Genomic DNA, 23,223 nt, shown 5'->3' with positions numbered 1-23,223 from the left:
AAACAGCAGCAAGAAGCTTTTTGGAACCATGGGCAACAGTTTTAACTTCGTGTATTTTTAGTAAGGAGACTAATTAGCCATCAAGACATGAACAAAGTGTATGATCTTCTTCTGGAAAGTTGGCAAATCATGATTAAAAACATTGCTATGGTTGAAACTACTGAAACGATGGCTTTCAATGGTTCATTTTTGCTAAATCACAGCCATCGTTCACTGAAACAATCAGTGGCACTTATTATACTCATTAAGTCCTTTCTTAGAATCAGAAATTCAGACTTTGGCCTCATATGGCTTTGGCACTACCAGATGTTCACATAAAATCCCCGGGACTCATTTGCTCATTTTTGTTTGTTTAGGGCTCTTCCTCCTTCCTCTCATCTCACATTTCAACATGGTGTAGCTTTAATTTTTTTTCCTCAAACTTTCAAAAACAATTCAGCCTCAGGCAAAGCCCACGCACACAGCTTCAGGCTGGTAGGAGAAAGTTAGGAATGAGTCACGCCAGAGACATGTGGATGGCTGACTGGAGGGCTCTGGCTAGGGTTATGCATCAGGCTTCCCAAGTGCTCTTCTACTGTAGATCTCACAGAAGTTCACAGATGTTAAAAACAATTAGTCATGTTGAAGGACCTGACACACGTTAAATGCACGTTAAATGTCTTTCCCAAGACCTCATAGTAAGCAACTTTACAAAGAGTTGAAGGCAGGCCATATGATGTCCAGTGCCAGGCATTTTTCTCCAGCATGTCATTGCCCTTCAATACACTGCTGATTATTGGTTTTGAGCAGTGTTAGTATTGTGTGGCATGCAAGGAGTGTGACATCCAAGACTCCTGAAGTCAGGCTCTGAAACCCATTTAATGCTATGCTTAAATAAATAGCTACGTTTGTGAATACTCTACAGGAGGCAAATGCTGCCACAGACGTCAGTGGAACAGCCTTCTCACTCCCTTCCCAGTGATTCACCAAAAAAAGCCACTTTCTCTAGCCAGAATTATTTTCCTTTCTCCAGTCCCCTCTTCCTTCCTTGCACCAGTTTCATGCTTTCTTATGCTTTCTTTCAACACCTTTACTACCACATAGGCCCTTACAACTTCAATGGTGGTATTTTGCCGTCCCATTTCTAAAGGCATGAGTCCAAAATGCCTTCTTCCTAGCTGCAGCCACCTCTTTGCTTTCTCTCTATCTGCCCTGTGCTTCAAATACTGCTTTAAACTGTGCTCCTCTCAGGCTAGACAAGAAGGGTGTGACCAACATGCTCTTAAAACCCCTTTTCTAGACTGCCTTGGAGCAAGAAATAAAGCAGTTATAAATAGCAGGGTAGAGACTCCAGATTGGACGGCTGCTCTTCTCTTCAAACTTGAAGTTGCTCCTCTTTTCTTCTTTTCCTTTCTACCGGTTTTCATTTAGTCAAATATCAAGGAAGGATTCATACTGCTCATAGGCAGCATGTACAAGGTCTGTGTTTCTACCTTACTGTGAATAACTCTGCTAACCAATGGAAACAGTTAACTTAGCACGGAGCTGCGGACATGAGGAAAGGAGACAGAAGAGCAGCTCTGAGTCACTTCTGCAGGTACTTACCAGCTGGGTCAGATATCTTCTGACTGGATCTGTTATGCTGCCCCGAAGGATTACGTTCAGCAAAGGTCTGTGACAGCACTCCGCCAAAAGTACTCTTTAGTGTATAATAACGGAGACACGGTGAGGATGAGATAGTACAGGGCCCCTTACAGATGTTCTTCCTATTGGCAGCTCCTTCCACACAAGCAGTTTACCCAGGCATTGCATCCGGCAGATTATCATTTTCATGACCCTACTCCCCTGGAAAACAAAAAAAAAGGAAAAAAAAAAAAGGCATTTTCTCATGTTATTTTCCTTCTTACTCAGTACCGGATCCAGACTGTCCCCTGTGCTAAAGGGAAGTTTATAATAACAAAGGCTCACAGTGCTTTTAGTCTTCATTAAAGCATACAGGGGGATGTGTCAGCTTCAGGGCAGACATGGAAGATGCAAACACAACATGGGACTGGTTTGTGTTTATATATACTTATGCAGGCTTTCCTGAAGGGCTTGGAAGTCTCTCTCATATACAAACAAAGATAGTTTATTGGTTACAAATATTAACCTCAAAAAAATGAGTTTTCTGTTTTTTCACACTTATCTAAAACAGATATTGCTTTCCATAGCAACATCTTCTGAAATGAAAAAGAAAGTCAAAGGAGCTCACTCCTTCCTGTTTTCAAAAATATTTGTAATATCTTGGCTACTCTATACTCATTTATTAACTGGCATGTCAAGAAAAAAAAAAAAGGGAAAGACATCCTTTTAAATGGGATGAGATCAGATCTCAGCCACTAAGGTATCAATCTCTAGCCTCCGTTCTCCAAAGTGAGAGTATCACATTTATGTATATATCATTGATTAAAGTCAGACTAATATTTAGGCAAACATTTCATCTAAGGATCTGGACATAGGAGATGCAAATAACACCGTTTTACTACTCCATTAACTTTTACAGGTGGAAAAGCTGAAATACAAAGATACCCATTTCACTCTTGCTCACAGAAGTCAGAGGAAGTGCCTCAATAAGCTGGATGTCTGCTCTTCTTCCATACTCATAAGACTTTGCAAGCTCTATTTTGCCTTTCTCAGATGTTTTGATCCACTCTTTTGTCCTTGTCCTTGAGGAAAAAGACAAAAAGAAGCAGGAAAGGTAGATGGTAAGGCCTGGCTTAATTAATCCTCAACAGAAAAAGATGTCTCAGTGGTAGGAGAAACTTCAGACAGAGGAGAAACAGGAGAAAATGGAAATATTAACTTGGAAATTAGAGATCTAGTGGATCTTTATCCAATGCAACAAAATTTAAAAAATACGGTAATATAGCACTAACTATTGTGTGCTGCACCAGTATTATTTTACCTTCAGAAGTGCTCAGCAGAGGGCTTTTTTTCCCCTTGGTCAGCTGAAGACACTCATGTTATTAGGAAAGAGTGTCAGGAAACGAATATAAATGTTATTGTGAGAGGAAACCTGTTTCAACTCCCATGATTACAGTTTAACACAGCTGCACCCCAAGAGAACAATAGCAAGATTTATTTCTTTTATAAGTCTCAATTTTATAAAGAATAAAAAAGTCCTGTTAAAGAAAGCTGTGAGCACAAGAACTGTCTGGGAGGATGTGAACACAAAAGAGAGGGAGGAAGAGAGAGCACAAGAGAGCAGGGATGCACATGTACTTATGAAAGGGGAAATAAACGTTTCGATCTAATAGTTAGCTCATTTCTTTTGGGTACTTAAAGAAAATGAATCATAAAACCTCCAATATTCTAAGCAACAAAACTCAATAAAAAGCAAGGCCTATTTTACATGCTCACTGTAGGGACCTACTAGCTGTGTGCAAAGCACAACAAATGGGCACCCAGGCAGAGGGTCCACCTGTGTTTGCTGTGCACCTCCTGATCCCCTTGCAAAACCAGGTCCCAACGAGTGATTTTCTAGTCTCCCAATGGCCTGCCACAGCTGCCTTACATCGTGTTTTTAATTTGTGTTTTGCCTATGCCACAAGCAACTTTGAATCTCTCCCTGCTGATGATGTGCTGTCTGCGTGCACGTGGGGCAGGTACACGTGCCTCGGCACCTCACCTCGCCCCTGAGGCACGGGCGTATGCTCAGATCAGTGTCTGAGGGTGTGGAAGCCGGGCTCAAGGATGCTGGGATGTGTTTCATGTCTTGCCAGTCAGTGCCTGGGAAAGGCTCAGCAATTCTCTTTGCCTCTTCCACCTTATACTTTTGTATAAAGCCCTTCTGAACCAGTGGACTTTCTCTTACTGCAGGTGTCTCCCCAAAACGGGCCTCCTTCCTATTTGCTGGTGCTACCAGGCTGGTTGTGAAGGGCTGCTGTTCCCTACCAGTGACCCGGCGCTCAGGCCCCCACCACTCATCGGTGTGCTGCCTTTGCAGCTAACCCAGAAAGGTTCCCATGCCTGAGGGGGAGATTAGCCAACAAGAAATAGAAATCACATTCAGCGCAGTGACCATGTCAAGCCTGCAAGAAACCTCCTACCCCCAGTTGCCTGTTTTGCAGCTGGGACGAGCAAATCTGCCTCTCAGCTGAGAAAACAGAACAGCCATTCGTGTGTATTATGAAAAATAAAAGTCAAGGAAGCAGAAATAATAAAACGCAAAGCCCAACCATCAGAAACAACCACTAAGCAGACAGTACAGCCTACCAAGAGAGATCCTCTCTGCATTTATTTCTCTAATACATAACTAAATGTTGTATATTTAAGCTGCTTCCATTGATCTGCAAAGTTATTTTTTGGCAGGGCAGGGGAGAGAAATTACTGTATGAGAAATATGTAAAAAGAACTGCTTAGTTGCCTTCTCAAATCCTGCATTAGAAGTCAAAATACATTCCAACTCCTTTCATTTGGTAAATATTTTTTCCAGAGATTATGGCATTTCCTCATCGCCTGCCCTAAACTACCAGTATCACAGTTTTCTCTGACAATAGTTTCTGCCTATCAGTTCAGAAACATCAGCATTCAAAAGTGAGAAAAGTTTTACATTGTGGTTATAACAGAGTGTGCAGTCAGGAAATTTTATTTCCAGATCTGCTTTGGAAATAAATCTGTCTGGCAAATCCTTTGACCCTTCCGTGCTTCAGTTTCTCTGTCTATAAACAGAGAATCATCTATTTTTAAATTGCTGTGAGAAGCCAAGATGTACTTATCTGTGTACAAACCCAAAATGCTGTGTTTTGAAATGTGATCAGCTATCACCCCCTGTTATTAGACACTATATACTGTGATTTGAAAAACACAAATGTCTGTGTGCTACTGTTTAGATGCAAAATCCAAAGTATGTTAATTTTTATATGAGGTATCTGAAAAGAAATTAATAATTCAAAAGGAAGGTAGACAATTTGAAAACACATGGTAGCCATACTGTACCTCCTAACAGTTCCCCCCATTTCTCCTTCTATTTCTACATGTACATCAAAAGTAGAATAAAGGAAGAGCAGCAAAAAAGTGTCAAGTGTTATGAAGGAAATTGGTACACAACTAAAATCAAGAAAGCTTCCCACTGGTTTCAACAGATTCAACTTACGACTTTTTAGGTTAATAAGAACCATTTTGCTCTAGAAGCCAAAAGAAAAAAAACACAGTTAAACATTTCAGAACCAGTTTTACTTCCTAAAGCAAAGGAGTGAGTGATCATGGATTTATTACAAAGATGTAATCTTATTTTTACAGTAATTTTGAAAAAATAATTATCTGAGTTATTCTTTGCATCGTCATTGTCATCTCTTCCTTTTAGATAGGCAAGTTGTGTTCCACCTTATGTCATTACTCACAGACACGCTGCAATGTGTTAAAGTCAGTATTTCCAAATGGAGAAAAATATATCTCATAATTTAACTTTTTCAGCTCTATTTGTCTGCCACCAACTTTCAGAGAATGAAAAGAAGAGATGGTCACAGTGTTGGCTTTGTTTCTATTAAACATGCGTTCTAAGATGCTTGGCCCTCTGTTGCTTTAATGTATGCAGTAGTAAGAAACTTCTCCCAAAAAGCTGGAAACTGTTGCAAATCCTTGGGAAAATGTTTAGTCTCTGAACTTGCCACTAACAATAGCGTCATAAAAAGACTACAGAATAAACTTGTCTCTGACATAATTCAAAGGGATAGCAATGAAATTAAATTAGGAACGGGTTTGGCTTCAGAACTTAGACCAGTCTGTTCCTAACAGATCCTGCAACAAACCCAGAATCCAGATTTTCTTATTCTGAGCAGATGTTTTCCGTTCCTTTGCATAGAGCGGCACCAGTAAATATGATGCAATTTTTTAGACCATCCACATTAACAACACTTACATGAGCTAAGGGTGCATCACTAACCCTGGCTACTAAATGCTCACATCTGTTTTAAAAGGTCAGTCCAAGGACCACCCACTTAACACAGAGAAAAGGGTGACCTCTGCTATCTCCATAAGAATATACTTCTCCTTTTCCGGGACCAAGACTGTCCTTCAGGCTTTAAGCTGAAAGGAGGAGGGAGACAGAGGTTTCCTCCACCATGGTCGCACCATATGGAGCCAAGCAGAGTCCCCTTCAGTGCAGCCCCCATGAAGCCATTAGCAAGGAAATGTGCCATCAGTTTCACTCAAACAGCATGGCAGAGAGGATGCCAGGAGGGATACCTCTAGCTGCTTCTCAGTTAGCAAGATGGCAGCTCTAGGTGAAAAAATCTGGAGTATTTTCTGCAAGGGAGTATTCTTCCTTCTGGGAATGACCCTCATTTACCTACCAGGCTCTCATAACTTTTACTGAGTGAGAAACCGCCTGCCATTTATTCTGTGGGATTTGCAAAACTGAAATGAAACTTGGAGTTTAAACAGCCAAAAGGGTCAAAAGCATCTTTAAATTAAAAAAAAAAAAAAAGTCAGACGGAAAGCCAGAAATCAGTACAGAATTATCTCTTAAGAGTGGAAGGTGTCAGATCTTTGCTATTTCCAGAGCACACAGAAGAGCACCTTTGTTCTTTGTTTCTCATCTCCAGTCTCTCCAATTTAGATATCTACATCTTTCTGGCAGAAATCACCTCCAAAAGGAGAGTAAGGAAGGAGCAGAGAAGGAAATTTCTCATGCATTACATACGCTGCAGTCAGAAGCCAACTTTCCCTTGCCAGTAATTCCCAGTTTGCCTCACTCCCCATAGTTTTCAACTGCCACCATAGTTTTAAAATATTTGTGCTGATTTACAAATATAGAATCTGAAATTGCCCTATTTTCTCCTCTTGCGAGCGCTGCTACCAGCTCCAAGGGCAGGATGGCTGGTAGTAACAGCCACTATTTAAGTGCCAGCAGACAGCCTTTGGAGGGACTGGTAACCACCAGATAGAAAGGATTACTCCAGTCCTCTGCAATCAGAAAAAAGCCAAAACTGCTACCGTATGAGCCATCATCCTCCTACCTTACTTTGTGAGGTGCCAGCTATAGTTTTTTTCAACAGAAAAGATGCCTGATATCAGACTATTTTGTGTCCTTGCTATATTAAGAATGCATAATTAGTTGCTTCATTAAGTAGTTATTAACAAGTTTGCTGCTAGGCACCCCTTACCCAGAATACAGACAATATCAAAGAAATTAGGACAACAACCCTCAGTTTGCCATGGTGCAATCTGGGAAGTGAGGCACGCGGAGAACAGGTATCCTGCTGGCAGAGAGAGAGGCCAAGTGTTGTACAGGGAGAATGTGTAGGAAGAAAAGGAGCAAAAAGTGGAAGATGGGTGATGATACAGCTGATGAGGAAGGAGGGAAATCATGACCCTTGCTAAGCAAGAAGTCCCACAGGGACAAACCAAAGATGCTCTGTAATATTCCCCCAGGAGTACTCCGATCTGTGTTTTGGGTTAGCTCGCTGTGGGGATGGGCATGGTAGGAGAAACACAGCCCTTAAAATGCAGGTTTTCTGCTGATCTCACACAAGGACACCATGGTCAGGAGAGTTACATTCTGATTTCATTTAAGGGAACCACTTACGAACTATTGCCAGCCAACTCAGAGCCGTGCTGCTCCACGCATCACAAGTGACTCAGAGTCATGATAGCTTGAACAAATAAACAAATAACAGTCGAGGAGAGAAATCAAAGGCAGAATGGAGTAATGCAAGCCATGTTTCTTATTGCTTTTCATACAAATCATCAGATGCTGAATCCATCCGCCTAAAAAAAGGACAGAAATTTTTGTTCTCCAGGACTTGGATTAACTTTTGTGTGGTTTCCTAATTATGCTTCTTTTAGTTTTTCTCTGCTTCTTTAATTGTTTATTATAAGCAGAAAGCAAAGAAAACATACTGATTTTGCAAGATATTTTCCTTTGGAGGCAAAGGAGCTATTGGGACTTTGCAGTAGCTGCTTACATCGTCTTTTCTTTCTAGGACCTGTCTCTCTAACTCAGCATTGCTTTCTTTCACAATTATTTTACTTTCTTCCTTGGGTGGCTTTGAGGTTGCAAGAGCTGAAGAAACCCTTCCTTCAAACATCATTTTGACAAGAAACACGTGGGTATATTGCTTCTTCATACTAATTTGGAAACTTTCCTTTTGAATTTGGTGTGCAAGAAAACAAAGCAAAGGTCAATTTAAGGAAATATTTGTCCTAAAGGAGGTCCAGCCTGTTCAGGAGGCTTTCTAGAACCACCAAGTCATTGCAAAGGTGGTGCCAACATGGAACAAAGCAAGCACAGCTTCCCCACACTCCTTCCAACGCGTACACAGGAATTTATACTGCAATACTGCTAGCAGGAAAACAAAAATCAAGCATGTGCTACAGTTATTGCTATATTTCTCACAGAGAATTAGACGTGCAATTAGCATACACACAAAATAGAAAGTTCTGTATGTGTAGCACAGTAGAAATATACCTTGAAGTATTCGGCTTCAAATAACAACTTTTTTCAAAAGGCCCAGAGATATACCAGTTGCATTAGGAAATTTGGGCCCAGTTATCCCCCATTAGTCAATACAATCTACAGGGTGAATGGATAAGGATGCAGGATTTGCTTTGATGGAGAATTGTCAGTGAAAGGGGCTTTAACGTCAGCATTTCCATTTGTGTCTGGAACAATTTAAATAATGCTTTTGTGACAGAAGAAAGGAGTCAAACATTTGGGAAAGAAAAGTAATTTCATTGTGCATTTTGGGGAAAAGCAGCCCCAGAACCCACTGAAAATTCATCACTCACCTCTAGATTAATAAAGGGTAGAAAAAGTGTTACAGCAATCAGTTCACCAAAGATATTGCTGTTAAGCAGGCCAAGAATTTTATTGCCTGTTTTGTGAAGTCAAGTTCATTGAGTATCATGTTGAAAAGTGCATTAGAGGTCCAACTTCTAAACTAAATAGTTTTGCCTGGCAACAAGACCCTTAAGATGCATTTTCCTGAAGGGCTGCTTTAGATTCAAATCCCAGGCCTCCCCGCTAAGGCATCTGAAACCAGGCTGTAACTTCTCTTGCATACTCCTAGCCCATAAACAAGCGGGGTCATCTGCAGGTTTCTGTGGCAGACACAAGGATCCTTTCATCCTTCTGGGATGTGAAGGTAACATCCACACAGCGTTCAGGGTGGGTAATAATATCATCTGCGATCAGAAAGAGGAGGATAATGTAAGTGCTTAAGAACACACAACTTCCAGCAGAGATGGAGATGAGAACTAGTTACCTCATTTATTACCCAGTAATATTCCACAGGGTTTCTTTGCGGTCATTCTAAGCAAGATACGCAGCCATCTATTATCTTATAATTTCTTGGAGTTCCCCAGGAATGTGATGTCGTGCTACACAAGGACTGTCTTATTGCTGAACGTGCAATGACCACAACAAACAGATTTATTGAACTGCTTTTATTATAAACCTTTTCTTTCAGTTATACCAAACTTTCTACAGTTTTTACCTTGCAGTCAGAAATTTTCCAGGCTTGCCTTTTGGATTAGTACTATGTACTTCGAAAGTTTGTTGGAGGAAGTGAATAAAACAGAATCCTCCCACATACTTGGAACAAAAGGGAAGTAGAAAACCATGCACTTGCCTCAATCACATGCAACAGTCATGGATTCATTTTACACAACTCATGAGAAGGTAAAAAAAAAAAAAAAAGAAAAAAGAAGAGAAACCCAAAAAAGTTTAAAAGAACAAAAGTCAGTATTTATCAGGGAGGAAGTCAAATAAATGGTACCATGCATTTGAACATTGGGTGAACATTAGTTTAGCTTTATGGAAAACACAAACAGTCAGACTTCCTCTGCACCAGCATATTTCAGGCATGAGATGTATCCCTGCTTCCTCTATCGTGCCTCAGGGGAGCAAGGCAGAGAAGATCCCAGCTCCTTCAGCTCCCCACGCCACTCCAGCTGGCCCCAGGGGCACTTCACCTGTGGCTTTCCAGGGAGCAGCCACCACAGCAGCTTCCCAGAGGGCTCTTGGCTTTGCTCAGGTTGCACTTTGCTTTCCTACTGACAGCCCTGTTTAGCTAGTGCTGCCATGCAGCAGGTGCAACTACCGAGGCAGCCCCACTGGTAGCAGCTCTCCAGGAAACAGGGCACCCACAAGCCAGCATTTATGGGGGTCCCCATATCCAACAGGTGTGTCTCCTGACCCGCTTGCAGCTCTCCTGGCTGAAGGTGCTGGCGTATTGCTGCTTGTCTGTGGATTTTGTTACTGCAGCCTTTCTCACTGGCATTTGGTTTGAGACTACCAATTTGCTTCCCAGCAAGGGATTACAAACAAGCCAATGGGTTATATCAACTCTTCATAATTGCTGAAAACGGCCAGCTGTCCAAACCAATGAACTGCATAAAAAGGGGTTTTAGTCCATTAACAATTCCCTGAACTACCCAGACAGTTTCTTTTGGTATGCCTGAGCTAGTGGAAAGGCAGCACAGCTCACATAACAGGGGGGTATTGCTGATTTGTAACAAAGGATGTTGTAATTCTGCCCTGCATAGATACATACAGCTCATTGGCATAGGAAAAACAGCAGCCGGTTTACTGCACTGACAAGTAGAAGTTTTCTTGGCCTACAGAGCTACTCGGTATTACATTGGAGAAGGCTGACTGAGACAATTAATGTGAATTTATTAGCAATTAGGTAAAATAGTTCGTAAAATAAAAGCTGGACCAAATCTTCTCTCTGAATCACACCTGAATCAAACTTCCTCCTTCAGCTGAGAAATACTTAAGTGGCATCCCAAAAGTTGCCACTTCTTGTTTGCAGATCCTGCTGTTCAGAGATGATCAGAAATTTGCCAACAGTGTTTTTCCCCATCAGAAGTTACCAATTGCTTAAAACAGCAACATTTTACAGAAATATTCAGTTCTGACACCAGTTGTCATAAAGAAAAGAAGGGGAAAGAATTTCTATTAACATTCTTTTGGACAGCTCCAGAATGGAGTAATTTGGTTTTTCATTTTGAAAAGAATTTCTGTATTAGCCTCACTTTAAAAATTTATTTGTAGGGTGTTGACATCTTGTTTTCATTACCACAAAGGCTTTTTTTTTCATGAGAGTTATTTTCAAAACTTTCTGTTAAACTTGTAAAATTTGCTGCCAAACAGAAAGTCTGGTTCCTGTACAGTCCCTGTCACCGAGTCTATTTTCTGTTGTGCAAGGAGTATGTCTCATGAAGGACTGAACTGAATTTCAGTCCATGGCTGGGAAATACAGAGATTTAGTAACGTAACTGTTCTTCAAACATTGTATTCATGTGATAACATGATTACTTTCACATTAGATGCAAACTCATGTGATTTTAATTTTTTCCCCTTTATTAATAAAGTCCTGCAAAGATGTTATTTGTGGCTATATCTCATTGCATCAAATTAGTATGCTAGTTTATGCCCGTGAGTCATCCCATTGAGTTAAAATGGTGCTGCTTCTGTGAATGTTCTTGAAGAATGGAGCAAAAGGAGCCTGCAGGGACACTTGGTGTCTATAAAAACCTTAAAGTCCAAGAAATGTACTGGTGGGCACATCTTAAAGTACTTCTCAGCAACATTTAAAAACATAGTATTTGCACAGAAGGATGTTTTTTATTGATTGATTTGATAAAACAGACTAAAACATCTCAGAAAGTGGTGGTGAAGAAAGTCACACAGCTGCAGTGCAAGGGACGTCAGCTTTTGTTTGCAGTTACAGCTTCATTTTCTTTCTGGTTTCTCTTGCATGTACAGTGGTCAGACTTAAAACTAGGCAGATTTACTTTGATAAATAAATACATACTCTACTTCTTCCTTCTGTTTACTTCAAATAGCCATGATGAATGCATGATATTAACTAAAAAGAGAAAATAATAGGGACATCTAACAGAAAAAGGGGGTTATATGTCAAGTGCTACGTGTGGTTTCACACTAATGAATGTGCCAGGTAGATTTCTAGCCAGCTGCATCTGGGATCTCAATCCTCCAAATTTGTTTTAGTGGCCAGACCCTCTTTTTACTGTCTCCCCTCACACCTGCACTCATGTCAACCTCACACATCCAAAAATGAGGTTGCAGGCATTTCTAAAGACTTTCCTGGTTGCCAAGATCTCCATTTGTGAGCCAGAGCAATGTTAGTATTGGTATCTGAACTCAAGAATAACCACCACTAGTAATCCTTTAGTTTGGGGGACATTCTCAGTACAGAATCATAATCAGAGATACTCGTAACAGGTGGTCAGTCAACTGTGGCATACGTTTGCCAAGTAGTGCTGTTCATCCCCTGGTTATCAAAAAGCCCAGCAGAATGAGAAAGTAACCCATGACAGACATAGTGTGACCTTAGGTGGACCAGCATATGCCATGGATGGATCAAGGCAGTGCTCTTAGGAAAATATAAAGGTCTCTTGAATTTGCCTTTGTGAACACAGGGAGCAGCTGTAGCTCCTGTGGGTCTCTGCAGAGGTAGCTTGTTATCACATACATGCAAGAAATAGGCAGTTCTGGCATTGTTTCCCAAGTATTTGAGGGAATGTTTGGCTTCCATTTACCATAAAACTAATAAAATAATTCTAGGGAGAATATTTGACTCACAGTAGGCTATATCTATTGCCACACACATTTTAACCCTCCCTGGAAACTCAGCCTTGCAGTTTTTTCAGTTAGGTTTACATAGCTAAGAAGAGTGAATAACTGGGTTCACTTCATGAGCTGACAGAGAAACATCAAAATGGCATAGCGATCTACCTAAATGTCAGACGGTAATCAAGACTCTAATTGCATTGTCAGTTTTAGACTGAATGGATCACATACTTCACTGCATTGCACATCTGTACTGAAATCCTGCACATGGCCAGGTAGAACAGCCAGCCTCTGCTTCAAAACCTGTCTGTGAGTCCCTTCTTCCTGGCATCACATATGGTTTGCTCTGGAATCCTCTGTCCCAAGGGTGATATTAAAGTAGCCGCTAAATGAGGGACAGAGCCTTTCCACCCACTCACATTATCCATCACAGATAATTACCATGTTGTCTGTAAATGAATAAGGTTTTTCTCTTTTTCATTGCTTTTCCAAATGCTTACAGCTGCAATGTCAGAAACAGCATCTGTGACTTTCCTATATTTACTATTAAATTAGAACAGCAATCCTGCATCAGTCAGTTGGGAGAAGAAACGTTATAAAAGAGAATATTAAACACATGCAACAGGAATGATAAGAAAGAAAAGACAAGGAAGTTAATGACAATATACGTGCCCTAGGTGTTTGAAAGTATATATTCATGGTTTATGGAGCTGCATGAAATAGAGAAAATCAGATTCCACAGACCTACAAAAGCTATGGTAACCTTGATAATCCTTTTCAAAATACAAATACTTTCAGCAAGTCCTGGAAATTATTTTGTTGGTGAGTCTAGAGCAAACTGAAGCAATTCTCATTTTGCAGCAGGTTGCAAATAACCGATGCTGTTTTCCTTGTTGTATGCAGTTGTTTTATGAATTATGACTCAGATGGGACAATGTCTGCTAACTGATAGTAAAATAAATTCTAGTCTCATGAGAAAGCTTAATGTAACACGGTAGGGTTACAGGATATTGCTCAGGCCCAGGGCATATTACATTATGCAATATAATCATCCCCAAATCTCCGAACTTTCTTCACATGCACTATTATCAACCATTTGCAATTGGGTTTATTTTTCAGATAGCAGATCTGGCAGTTTACTAGATTAACCAAAGTCTTTCTACAGTGTCCTTTCTAGTCAACCAGAGACACTGAAATTCTTATCACCTGCTGTTGTCTTAGGTCATGGTATTGCTCGCACATTAGCTGTGCACAGGTTTCACAGTTCTGTTCCCCCCATTACAATGCTAAGTCTGAAAATGAGTACACTTGAGTGTTTCAAGGAGTGAACCAAGCAGTTACTAGGGTGTAAACTGCAAAAATAATTAAAATCATTAAAGGCCACTGTAAGAAAAGATACACTCAGTGCGCGTTGAGACTGAGCTGATAACATAAAAATCTGTGGAGTTGATGAGATTTATGGGAAATTATAGAATGTGGCACTTGAGCAGAAAACCTGAATCTGTGTCATAAAGTCACACTTCACAGTGCAGGATCAGACTGATACCATTCTGACTGCCTGATTGTGGTGTCCTGAAAGGACAGCTGACTTTAAAAGGCTTCCTATTTGTGAGGAGAAGAACTTAGAGCTGGTTCATAGGCTGCTGTAAATGGTGAGGATTGTTCAGCTGCATCTCCCAAAATAGACTAGGAGGAGATTTAGTGCTCCTCCTGCTACTCCAGCATGCCTGATCTTTGGCTCTCAGCATTTCCTGCGGCATCAGGACACTCTTTTTCCGCCAAGCATGAAGAACTTTGTAACGCCAGGGCTGGCTGCAGACCTCAACTTCCCCTGGGGAGAGCGGATAATGCTGGACAAGGAGCAATCATGGCCTGAGGCTGCCCTCTAGGCACCCAACACATCTCTGCACAACCGGAGAGAGACCAACCAGGCAGATCTCCAGGAGAGACCTCCGCCTTAAAGGAAATCCATTCAAAGGAGTGATGAACAGCAATGAAAAGTTGCTCTCTGAATATGCCTTCCCTACAAGGATCATCGGCTAATGTGTAATTGCCCAGGTTTAACAGTGGGATCCTTGAATCCCAGTGCACTCCGTGCAAGTGAAAAAGACCTTTGCACCTTGCTGCCATTTCTGCAGGGTTCACTCACAGCAGAGAGGGGCTGGGCTGGGGGAAGTCCTGCAGAGACCCCGCAGTGGGGAGGTGGTGGCGACAGTCAGGGGTGCTGGCGAACTGACAGCGACCATCTGCTGAAGAGGGGTCTTTTACAAGTCAGGGAGAGTCAGAGAAAGAGGCCAGCACCAAGGCCGGATCTTCAAGAGCGGGAAGCATTGCTTTGTTTGAGGGCAACAATGTGTTCATCTTTCTCTGCTTGTGCAGGACGTCTTTGCCCTGAGCCAAGCACCGTGGGGCCTGGCCGTCTTCTTCCACAGACCTGAGTCCCTCAAACCAGGTCACTGACCACCGTGGGAACGCGCCCTGCATCATGCAGGGCCTCTTTCTCCTGATTCAAGTGCCTTGCCAGTGCAGGAGCCAGATGCCATGGCAGCCATGGCAGAGAAAAGAAGCCCTGAAAAGCAGAGCCAGGCCCCGTGGTCTGGAAAGGGGCCTGCCAGGCTATCCTGCCAAAAGCACGGCAGAAAGGCTCTCCATGAGCAGGGGCAAAGCCCCTTGGTGCTCCAAAGCCCTATGGCCCTCACATCGCACAGAAAGATCACCTGCAAGATTGAGGGCCAGGCACTATGTTGCTTTATCAGGGGAAAAGGGTGCTCAAATCGGTAAAAACTACCACAGCAAGAGTGGAGGGCTAAGTCCCATAGCTCTCCAATGAGGTGGAAAAGGCCCAGCCAAACAAGTCGGCTGGTCTCAGTGGTGCTCAAAGGAGCGCACAGAGGCCCTTCAAGACCAGAGGGCCAGGCTCAATGGAGATCAAATCAGGGGAAAGAGGTCCCATAGCGCAAAGGCCCTTGGTGCCTGAATGAGGGGAAAGACCCCTGCAAGAGCAGGGGCCCCGGCACCACAGCCCTGGGACCAATAAGCCCAACACGGAGAAGAGCAGATGCAGATGAATGAAGCAACTCCTCTGCCAGGGCTGGTGTGGCTTTCCCCAGCTCCTCCATGCTTGCCACACTTGGACTTTCGCCCCGGGCCAGAGGAGGTGCCTTGGGAAGGACAAGGTGATCCCTGGTTTCCCAACCCCTTTAGCCATCCCTCCTCTTCCTTTGTGGGGGAACTAGAAAGGAAGAGCAACCTGCAGCCATTGCCCGTTCACTCGCCCCAGGATATTGTCTGCTGGCACAAGGCAAGGGGCCCTGCCAGTTCCAGCCTGCTGGGACTTGGGCTCTTCCACCTCCACCAGGAAAAAGGTCTGCCCAGACCCACCACGGATGCTGCCCTCCAGCCCCCTGGCCAAGGGCACTGATCACCTCCAGCTGTTTTACAACAAGATGGGGCTGGTGGATTTTAGACTGAGGCTCTAGTTTTCGTAGTTAAACATTTCAAACATTCTAGCTTATGCAAACAGGTAATGTGAAGTGTCTGCAGAGGGAAAAGTTCTACAGAACTAAAGCACTTCAAATCTGCTTATTACCTCAAGGATGCCATAAAGCTCCTGGCAGTATGCTGTAGGGCAAACTGAAACAGTTATTGTAGTGAAATGTCCCACTGTATATTTGGAAGCTATTACAAAGGGGTTAGGTGGCATAAAAATTCTGTTTCTCCTATCCAAAGTCTATTAGGCAACAACTGTGATTTTTGTGCCTCTGGCATAATTTTTGGAGTTTCAATCTGACTGTTTGCTTGTTCTGTTTTTCTTTCAAAACTAGTTTCTGCAGCCAAAAAATACATACACGTTTGGTTCACTGCTTAGATCTAACAGACGAAAGGTGGTAAAAGTCACAAAAGCCATTCAGTGCCATCATTTGGTAGTTGTCTAGGATTAACTTGATCTTTCCACAAAATGGAGAGGGAAACTGGTTGGAGAAAAAAAACAACAACAAAACGTAAACAACAAACCCCAAACTAAAAAAACCCAGACCAGAGGAAAATAAAAGGGCAGACACTCCCCCCACCCCAAAACAAGTCTCTGGTTTGAGCCAGACTGCTGAAGCAGGTTGCATGAAAGCAGCTCTGACTTCTTCCTGAGCCTGAGGAGTGCAGGGAGACCCCATGAGACGCCCCTGAAGGTGTCTGCTCTCATGCATCATGTGGTGTCCAGGGAGAGATCGTGTCTTGCAGCTGGGTTCTTCTCACAGGGCAGACCTCTGGCCTCTGTGCATCCCCAGCGTGGTAGGGCCTGGCCAGACCTCACTGCTTTCTGCCTGCCTGCCAGCCGAGCCTCACCCTGCTCTGCTTCTCCCCTGGTTCTTGCTGAGTGCCCGAGACACACGGGATCACTGGTAGCCCTGGCATTTGGACCTCACCATCTCCAAAGTCCCTATCCCAGCTGCCTAGGATGTGTTTTCCCAACAGTTCTCTCTCTGCACATGCCCAGCTTGCTGTGTGTTGGACCTGACTGTGGGTGGGCAGCATTTGCCCTCTGTGTGGTGCCATGCCCTGCCTGCCACAGCCCCACCGCCATTGTGTCCTCTCCCAAGAGGGATGCCATCTGTCTGGAGAGCCAGGCCAGCAGGAGCACGACACTGGGCTCAGCACAGTGTCCCTGGGGTGCTGAACGGCTTCTGTTGGGGCATCCTCAGAGTGCAAGAACAAAGAGCATGGCTTTGCACTCTGAAAACCAGCTCGGAGTGTGATTGACATCCCTCAACCAGGGGAATATACTTTCTTTTCTTTCTTTCTTTCTTTTTTGTATAAGAAGAATACTAAATCAAGCATCTTAAAGGAGGGAATTTGATGACGGGAACATCTACCCTGTGAGAAGGAGCCTGAACACTTTACAAATTCCATTATTTCAATTCTCACTTACTATACTGGGTAGTTTATATTATAATCCATTACGTCTCAGAAGACCTCATAAGTAAAGCAAGAGCTATTTCTTAAAACAGAATTTAAAAAGTTCTCACCAGGACCTAAATTCAGGGCAAACAACTTATTCAGCTTCCACTCAGAACACCATTAACAGGATATATCCTCTGCAAAACTGGGAAAAATTGAGGACAGCGATTGTTGCATTTTTTTGTTATAAAGCCAAAAATGATCCCAGTCTTGGTTTTCAGACATGCTGAATCACCAAAAAAGCTGTGTTTCATATTTGTGTATCTTCTGTATTTCTCTGGTATTTTTGGCAATTTAAGGAGGGAAAAAATAGGTGCAATATAAGAATTTCATTTTGCATGTTCACGTTACAAAGATTCCAAGCTTAATTCTTTCTGTAGTCCATTTCTAGGCTAATGAGGTCCTGCATTACCTTTTTTTTTTACTATTTCTGACAGCTAGGAGAGCTACTTGATCTTTCATAACCTCAATTATGATGCCAAACAATAAAAACAAACTTCAAGTTTGCGATCCTCCTTCTGCTTTCTGGAACTTTGTATCTCCCAAGGTCTCTGGAAAGGAAAGAGTGCTTATCCCTTTTTGCTTTGACATAAAGAGCAAACAGGAGTATGAATAACAGCCCATGTAAAAACATTTAAAATAAAAGCAATTTATGTTCAGAGCAAGTGAGAGATTTAACATTGGAGGTAAGTTTGCTTTTGGCGAGTTACTATTTTTTATTCCACTTTAAACATAATTATTTTGCATACTTTCCTTTGAAAATAAGCACAAGATAAAAACAGATATTTGAATTCTTGCACGGGGATATTTTAGGGAACTGTGAGCTTTTTTATTATGTAAATAAACTAATAATATTTTACAGTTACCCTATCAAAATGTCTATGTGCTCTACATATGTTACTACAAAGATGAAAAAGTTCTTGTCAGATTTTTTGTTTTTTTTTCAACAAGTATAACTTGCTGGAGTCATTTGAAGACAGTGAGATTGAAACAGCATTTACTGGTTGCTGGAGTGCAGTGAAAGACCTAAGTGTATGCTCCATATAAAATAGCATTACTGTAGTAATAAGGCTGCATTCAAGAACTCGAAAGTTGCCTGTACAGATTCTGTTCAGCCCTCATATGCTTATAAATTTTGATGCATTCTTTAGGTATAAACTTTTTTTCCTTGCATCTGTGCCTCGTTCACTGCATGAAAGAAACTCTGCACCCTTCATGAGCGACTATTCGATATGCTGTTTCATCCCTGTTGTTCAGTGCAGGATCTCCTGCCTTATTAACTTTGCACTATTCAAAGTATTCTGAAACCAAAATCCTCAAGTTCCTCACAGGACTCATAAACAGATTTTTTAAAATACCATGATGCTCATCGCTGTATTTCTATTCAGCAAACTTAAAATGTTTGAGCAAACCAAAAATGGTTTTCCTCCATTTTTTTAGCTGGGACCTGGGGTGTTGAGAATTTAAGATGCAAAATAACTACAAATGCTCAGTGCCTTCTGAGAAATGTGAAGCATTACACTCCATTTCATGTATTCACAACTAGCTCCCGTCAGTTTCAGCAAGTGTGTTGGTGGTCTCAAGTCAGGCATTCAGCAACTGACACCAACTCACCAGCCGCTGAGAAGCCAGGAGCAGCAACCTGGCTAACTCCACAAAGCAGAGGCAGCAGTGGACACCAAACCTAGATCTTCAGGCTGGCATTAACAACTGACGCTTTTTTGGTGATTGATCTGTGCTTTATTTGCCACACAACTCCCATGGTCGACAGAGAGGAGTCCTTCCTACCCACATTGGGCTCACTTATGACATACTAACTCTTTTCCCCATCACTAGTCCATAGTTTTCATAGGCACTAAATATTAAAATAAGTTTGTGCCAAATTTTTAAATGGCTCCTACAATCTGCTTAACTTTAGGTTTTCGTAAGTTTACATTGAATTTTAAACAGGCATATTTTGAAGTGGAAAATTATGCTCAGTGAATTTTTAAAGTTTAATTTAAATTAAAAAATCCGCGTATAAGTCTCTACTTTTTGCAAGAAGAATAGAGAGCTTATTCCCCAAAATGAGAGTGCTTACCTGCTGAACACAGAGTAAATTGCAAGATTAGCTGATCTCACAAGTTTTCCTGCAGGGAAGTTCAAGGCCAGATATCTGAGAAATAAAAAACTGTTCTGGAGTAGTGACTGTAGTTTTGGAGAACAATAACATAGGCAAAGAAGTTAGAGTCCAGGCAGAGAAGCTATGTGAAACCTCAGCACAGAGACGATGATATACTTGGGTGTATGGCCAGGAGAAGGCTTAGTAGAAGCAGAAGAACTCATATACTGCCGCCCACAGCATCAGGGAATCTGTGGGTACCACACAGGGCTGCCATATGGTCTCTGGTGACCACTGCTGAACAGGAGCCCATGACCCAGGGACCACTCAGAAAAAGCTGTGAGAATGAGTGCAAGTTTAGGAAGACACTTTACAGGAAAACAGGCTGAAGAAGTGCAGTCCACTCGCTTCAACAAAGAAAAGATTGAAGGATGACTTCCTTGTAGTCATTTCCAAATTGTAAGCAGGCAAAGACAAAGTGAGATACAGTACTAAATATCAACAGCTAGATATGCTAAAACTAGAAAATGGGAATTTTCCTTGTCAATCATCGGAAGTAATTAGCAATTTAAGAAGTTTCTCAGGATTCAGCAGCTCTCAGAGTCTAATTCAGGGCCAAACTACAAATACTACTTTTAACAACCACTGACTAGTCTGGGACAGGAGCCGCTTGATAACCCTTTAAGCATTAATGAAAGTAAGGTGTGATGGTGCCTCTTGTCCTGAAAATCTATAAAGTCTCTGCTAATTTGCAAGCAAATCATATGAACTGTATTTAAAAGTAGTTTCAAAACCAGCTTTTTTTGAAAATTTACTGCATGGTCTCATGCGACTGTCCCAAAAGTTGCAAAAAAAAAAAAAAAAAAAAAAGGAATAACGCAGATCTTTCACATTTCCCCAAAACTGGAAACTCACAGAACTTTCAGGCATTTGAACAGAAAGGAGGGAAGGGCATGACAGATTTGTGCTGTTATCTGTCATTTCTTTCCATGAGAGCATTACTGACAGCTTGGAGGTCAGACTATTCAAGTGCTTCTGTCCTGCTCTTCCATTGTTTTACCTGCTTAGATTCCTACCCATTAACTCTGAATGCATGATGATAGTTTAATGTAACAGGCATCCTGGATTTTCACTGGCTTGTGACTGTAGCCATTTCCACTTCGAAATACAAGATGTGGACTGGGGCCAAATGGCTCCTCTTATCTTTCCTAGAGCTGTCAACACTGGCTGATGGCAGATATGAGGTTACAAACCCTTTCCCTGGTTCAGTAGCACAGGTCCTATGTCTTTTCCAGTCTGTGAGGAAATAAAATTGTTAACCTGTAAATTGTGCCAGTATATAGGAACACAGTGGACATTTTTTCTATAGTATAGGTATTTAGTATCACCTCGTTCATAGGTTAATGAGTGACTATTCAAGAAATAGAAGGCAACTGCATAACTTAAAACAAACCAGAGGAATAAGGTACAGGAAAACATTATTTTAATGATTCCTGGTAGCATTTCATGGTCAATACATATTGAAGGACATCTCCTTTGCCACTTCATTAGGCCAAAGCCTGCCTCATCATTACAGACACTCATTCAAAAATCCCAGTCACCAGGGAAACACACTATAAATACGACCTTTAGCTGCCACTCATAGGGCTGCCTGGAAAGGCTCCTGCCCCCAAACAAGGAGCAACATTTGCTTTACTCCTCCCAACACTTCCACAGCTATGGTGTGCAACCTTCTGCTGTTTATTTGGTTGTAAGATATTAACTGGCAGCCAGATGCGTATGGTGAAAATAATGAAATTTAAGATGCATAAACAGGAACTCTGTGTAAAATAAGACACAGCTTCTTCTCAGAACAGTCTTGCAGCTTGGAAACATGCTGCATCGCTGAATGCCGTATGGACTGCTTTTCCACTTCTTTACAAGCTTTCTCAAGGGATTATTCTAATAACTGGCATCACGTGGGGATGTGAATCTCTTACATATGTAGTACTATCAGGCAATGCATTCTAAGTGTACTACCAGTTATCATAGCTTTTATTATAGCAATCAATATTTTATATCCTTACATGATGTACTATAACTGCCCTTCCCAATTTACAAACCTTGGGCTGGAAAATGGTATATTTCTTACACAGTATTGACCTACATTATGAATGAAGCTTTAAAGGACATCAGTAAAAAAGAAGAAGAAAGAATGGGCTTGGGTTCGTGCTATACATGGCCATATCCTTGAAGTGGAAGGTGGTCTTTTGTAAGAAACAGTACCGCTTCTGTCAGTATACCAGGAAAAATTTCTTTCCTATCAAGACAATACTGGAATTTACTAGTTTAAAAATGAATTAATTTGAGAACCTGAATTTTAGAAATTCAGAGTTTTAGTGATTGCAGAAATAATAGTGAATTTGTTGTACCTACACTGTGTCATGACCCCCTCTCCCTTTTTTGAGGCACTGAAAATAAGTACATTTAAGCTGTTTGAAACCTCTTTGCCATCTCTGTAATTTGCAATACCATAACCTCTTCTCTTCCTCTTTTGGCATAGTTTAAATCCTTAGCACTTAGAGGCATAGAGAGCCTTTCACCTGGGAATGAGAAAATGCCTTTCCAAATTTCTCAGCCTCCAGCAGAGAGGCTGAGAGGTTTCTCAGCCTCCAGCAGACACATTTGGCTTAAATGTCTCTTCCTGCAAACCCCAGAACTCAATCTACACATAAGTCTTCCTGCACGTAAGGCTTCGGTCTCAGACACATTCTTTGCACCCTCAGATTTGACAAATAATACCTCTACAGTTTTGTTGAAGTACTCCGTTTTTATTATTCCATTCACTTAAGCACCTGCTAAGGGTGAACATAAATCCTTGTGATGTAAATCACTACATTTAGCAGGGATAACTTTGTAGGTGGATCCTCGTTTTAAAGTGATGATTTTGAGTTATAACTGAATGCTTATGGCCCGTTTTTGTAGAACAAAATTTTTTCCTCAGACTGAGATATTAATGATACAGCTAGCAATAATTAAAGATCTGTACGAATATAGGAGGGAGAATGGTAGAAATAGAACATGCAAGTCATAATTTAGAAATATGCAATTACTTGAGATCCCTGGCCCTGCTGCTCACAGAACCATATACCCAAGGATCCTGCTTCTGCAGACTGGCAACTCTGTTCCTGAAGGCCCAAAATCTTGTATGATTCACCCAAGTGGGTTGATCCGTCATTGTAAGACATGTTATGACCCTTCTTTTGGGCCCATTTGTTCACACATCTTATTCTGCGTGCAAAGAGATGCTGCAAGCAGGATATACACAACATCAAAGCATAAAGCAATTTTTCACTGGCTAGCATGCACAAAAGATAGCTGGTATTTAGCGAGCTGCTAGGTAAAGCGCTAGTCTGATGACCACCCCAGTAAGGCTCTGGGGGCCAGACAGGCATTGGTCCATAGGCAGCATCGGCTCCCATGGGATTCTCAGCCCCACAGAAAGGCGGCTGCCACCCACACACTGGTACCGGCAGCTCAGCCCGGTGACTCCCACCTACCTGCCCTCTACTTTTCCCCTAAGATGAAGTTGCCAAGCCGCTATCAAGAAGTCATTGCAGTCCACTAAAGT

General features: G+C 41.9%; 1 protein-coding gene across 1 annotated transcript in view; it reads right to left on the bottom strand.

Moving 5' to 3' along the window:
• AGTPBP1 (ATP/GTP binding carboxypeptidase 1) overlaps positions 1-23,223 on the bottom strand; it is a 106,255-nt gene that overhangs the window by 2,026 nt on the left and 81,006 nt on the right. Inside the window, exon 26 of the transcript XR_008463934.1 lies at positions 1,585-1,824. The gene's annotated coding sequence lies outside the window, so the exon portion shown is untranslated. The remainder of the gene's footprint in view (positions 1-1,584; positions 1,825-23,223) is intronic.

Source organism: Rissa tridactyla, chromosome Z, assembly GCF_028500815.1.
Source record: "Rissa tridactyla isolate bRisTri1 chromosome Z, bRisTri1.patW.cur.20221130, whole genome shotgun sequence".
Taxonomy (NCBI): domain Eukaryota; kingdom Metazoa; phylum Chordata; class Aves; order Charadriiformes; family Laridae; genus Rissa; species Rissa tridactyla.
This window is presented reverse-complemented; position numbering and strand designations above follow the sequence as displayed.